Genomic DNA, 4373 nt, shown 5'->3' on the forward strand with positions numbered 1-4373 from the left:
CCCCTCCCTGAGCACGGTGGTTATTGAAAATCAACTGCAAGACTACAATTGACTCTTCTCCTATCTTTAATAACATATGTTAACTTTGAATAGGTATGCTTCAACAAACTGTTTACTAAGGAATTGAGAATTCCATACCTGGAATAAGTTATTATCACACAGTAGAAACATTGCATATGGAATTGTTTACCATTGTATATAATGGGGCAACCAGTTATAGTTTGGCTGTGTGCTTCTCATCTACCAAGAATCTAAATTTAGAAACTATTTTTTTCTTGGCAAGTAGCTCACTTCCAAGCTCCTGCAGGTTAAACACCATTCCTTAGAGGTTGCTTTGTAGTATGTTGCTGATTTTAAGTAAAAGTGAGTGAATGTAAACATTTACTAGGAACATCAAAAGGTGATCTGTTATTAACAAACTTGTTAACAAATAAGAACATATTAAACTAAGAATGATTGCTTGACTTACATGTTTGCAGTGGCTTTAAAATTATAGTTAATATAGTAGCCAGTGTTTTGTCTTTTTCCAGAATCTCATACAGCTGGAATTATATAGTCTGCATAGCCTTTTCAGAATGGCTTCTTTTACTTAGTAATATGAGTTTAAGATGCCTCCATGTCTTTTTATGACTTGATATATTATTTTTTTTAGCACTAATTAATATTGCACTGTCTGGATGTACCATAATTTGTTGATCCATTCACCTACTGCAGTGCATCTTGGTTGCTTCCAAGTTTTGGCAAAATTCAATAAATCTGCTATAAACATCCATGTACAGGTTTTTGTGCAGACTGCAGACATACATTGTCAGCTCTTTGGAGTAAATACCAAGGAGTGTGATTGCTGGGTCATCTGATACGAGTCTCTTTAATTTTGTAAGAAACTGCCAAACTGTCTTTCAAAGTAGCTGTACCTTTTTGCATTCCCTCCAGCAATGAATGAGAGTTCATGCTGTTCCACAGCCAGGCCAGCGTTTGGTGTTATTAGTGTTCCAGATTTTAGTCATTCGAAAAGTTTTAAAGGGATATCTCATTGCTATTTTAAATGATTACATTTTCAAAATTGTTATAATAGACAGAGGATGTTTATCAAATAATTTAGTCCTCACATTTTTAATATATAGAGAGAATAATATTCCTTTTGTTTTGGCATCTCTTATATTGTCCCTATGCTTAAATTTCTTCTCCACTCATTTCTTTTTATATTCTTCTTTTAATTTTCTTTTGAATTGAGGTCCCAACATTGAATAAGCTCACATTTTCCCCTTTTAATAAAAGTTTTTTTCATAATTATGCATTCAAATTTCATTCATTAGCATTCTGCTGTATGTGTGTGCAATCATTCATCAATTCAACACACATTCATTTAATGGCCTATTAGTACCTGATACAATGTTTATATTGGAAATATGTAAGCTCATAGGAATGCATTATGTGTATAAAGAATTCATGATCTGATGGATTCAACAGGTATGTAAATAAATAATTATAAGTAGTATAATAGTAACAATGTAAAATAAAAATAACAGCTAACATTGATAGATCCCCTACCACATGACGAGATCTGTACAGAGTATTTAATACATATATTTTAACTTTCACAACAATGTTATACAACAAATTATATGGTACTCTTGTACTCTTAAGAAAATTAAGTGGTTTCCCAAGGAAACTTTCCCCACTACTTACTAGCTGGGTAGAAATTCAAACACAGACACACTGTCCTTCAAACAACTAATTGTGCACATACTTTTACCTTATCAAAGTGACATTTTAACATGCAAACGGATAACAAGTTGTAGCATGAGGATTAAAATTCAGAATTCAGAATCGCAGCCTTTTAAATCTAGAAGGGAATTTAAGTAATATGTAGCCCCTCTGTGCTGTGCTGGGAGGGAATCTGTTTCCCCCACTAGACTATGGGTTTTAAAAGTTCTCAAAGTTTTCCTGGTCACAATCATTTCTCATGTATATAAGTACATCCAACACTTTACCTTTTATGTGGTTAGCTTGCTTTCTATGAATGCTTTTCAGAAAGACCAATGAATTAGACAGATGCATCAGAAATAACAACGCAAATATTTATAGAGCTGTTCTGAATATACAATCTATATAGAATGTTAAAACTTGTTGAAACATGAATATAATAGGTAAAATTTAGAGAAATGGACAGAAAGAAGAAAGAAAAGCCAAAACAAATCAGAGGAAAATTTTCCTCTCAAATCATTGTAGTTTGAGTGTCTTGGAGTTTGGTGTTTACCAAGAACTTCTCTTCACATGCTTTCTTTTTTTTCTTTTTTCCTATCATGAAAAAGTATGATTTATTTCAGAAATTCAAGGTTAATCTGAAAATCAATTAATATAATATACTAATAGAATAAAAGACAATAATCACATGATCATATTAACAGAAGCAGAACAGCATTTGAAAAAATTCTTTCTACAAATACACATATTTATATCTTTACATATATGACCCAATACTTACACATTTCTCCCTCCATTTTAATTTTTTTTCTACTACTAAATTGACCTCCTTAACTATTGACTTACTAGGTATTTCCATTTGGTTGTGTCAAAGGAACAGTAAAGCAAACACATTGACAATAAATGATCATTTTACTTCCAACTGATCTTTTACCTCTATTCATCTCAGTTAAATAGGATGATCAACAACACATTCTATTGCAATGCCTTCCTTTCGTATTCCTCGCATCTTGTCATCATATTAGCCACACAATATCATGGATTGTACGTAATGCCATTTAACACAGGATTTATTAACAAATTCCATTGCCCACCTTAAAATGACATGTTTCACTACTTAAAAATATTCGTTTTTCTGGGATTCTGTCTCTAACTCTCTCAGGAAAGTTATATTATTTTTGACTGTATAATTCATTGATTAGAACATATTACTATTCATCTGTTAGTCCTGGCCCTTTTCCTCTTTGCTACCAAACTTTTCAAAGATGCTAGAACTGTTAGTCCATGATTTTAAGGGAAAAATGTGGCAATTTTTTTTTTGTGGGGGGAGGGATTCTGTTATACAACAAGTTATACAACAAGTTATAGCAAAATAACGTAGCTCTGTAATTATTTCATAATAAATTAGATATATGGCTTGAGATCTAATACAGAGAGGCCATCACACTCTGGCCCAAATGTGGGCAGTTATCATTTCTATAAGCAGAACCAAAGAATAATGTACTCTCAAGCATTTGTATTTGTATGTACAACTAAAAGTATAAGTACAAACGTACACAAGCATATGGTATACTTTTTAAAAATTCAGAAAAGAATAGGAAATTCAATCTTAAATCAATGTAAAAATTAACATCTGTTATAACTTTTACTTATAATTTCGTTAAAAAACTGATTTTTTTATCTAAGAGAAAACATTGGCAAGCTAAAGAGCTTGAATTTTAATTATATAGTTATTCATCATAAACAATAGTTTATTTTTAATTCTATAGAAAAAATATATTTTTTATCCAATAAATATTTAAGGAATAGATCCTTATCTCTCCTAGAGTTATAATGAATTGTTAACAATACAAATCATACAAAATTTATTTCAAGTCACTACTACCTAGCATGTCTACAGCCATGCTACCCTGAACATGCCCGATCCCGTCTGATCTCGGAAGCTAAGCAGGGTCAGGCCTGGTTAGTACTTGAATGGGAGACCACCTAGGAAGACCAGGTACTGTAGGCATAAAAAAGAAAATAAAATAAATAAGGGATTGTAAGCTGACAAGGTCCTTGCAATCTGTGATGTCAACTAAGGGTTGCCTTGCCTGAAAATAAAAAGAAACAAACAAACAAAAAAAAACACACAAATGTACAAAAATGGTGAAATAAATATCATCTAGTTAGACATAGAACAACTATTGGGCAGTACTGCACATGCTTGACTCTGTAAAAAAAGTGTAATACAAAAATAATAAATTAGTCTTCTCATAAAACTTCAATATTAATTATATCTACTCTGATGGTATACCTAGCTTGGAATTCTTTATCCTTAAAGACAGTTACTATTTTTAAAACTTTATAAAATAATTTAAAAAACACAACTTGAGAAATAATCTTAAATTTAATGCTCACAATATATAGTTTAAAAATAATATAAATATGGTAATGTGAAAACAACAATCACCCTCTAATTTATCTATGCTGATGATGGACTGTAAGAAATTAGGTTCGTTTTGATGAGAGATTTAATTAAGACAAAAAAATGTGACATTGCTTATGTCTACAAAGCACAATGTAAATTGAAGATCAGGTTAATTTGGTTGTCATGGCTAAGTCAAATAACAAGAAAGGATAAAGAGATGTATTATGACTGCCAATATTAATTTGGGATATGTAAA

The 4373-nt window shown here is 31.2% G+C and overlaps 1 protein-coding gene and 1 non-coding gene across 2 annotated transcripts in view; one reads left to right on the forward strand and one right to left on the reverse strand.

Annotated features, from left to right (window-relative positions):
* The window catches only part of CDH12 (cadherin 12), a 564219-nt gene that overhangs the window by 498146 nt on the left and 61700 nt on the right, over window positions 1-4373 (reverse strand). The window lies entirely within an intron of this gene.
* Window positions 3600-3718, forward strand: LOC111737501. The gene has a single exon (XR_002779456.1). It is a non-coding gene; the product is annotated as a 5S ribosomal RNA (ribosomal RNA).

The sequence above is a fragment of the Pteropus vampyrus genome, unplaced genomic scaffold (genome assembly GCF_000151845.1).
Source record: "Pteropus vampyrus isolate Shadow unplaced genomic scaffold, Pvam_2.0 Scaffold27, whole genome shotgun sequence".
NCBI lineage: Eukaryota > Metazoa > Chordata > Mammalia > Chiroptera > Pteropodidae > Pteropus > Pteropus vampyrus.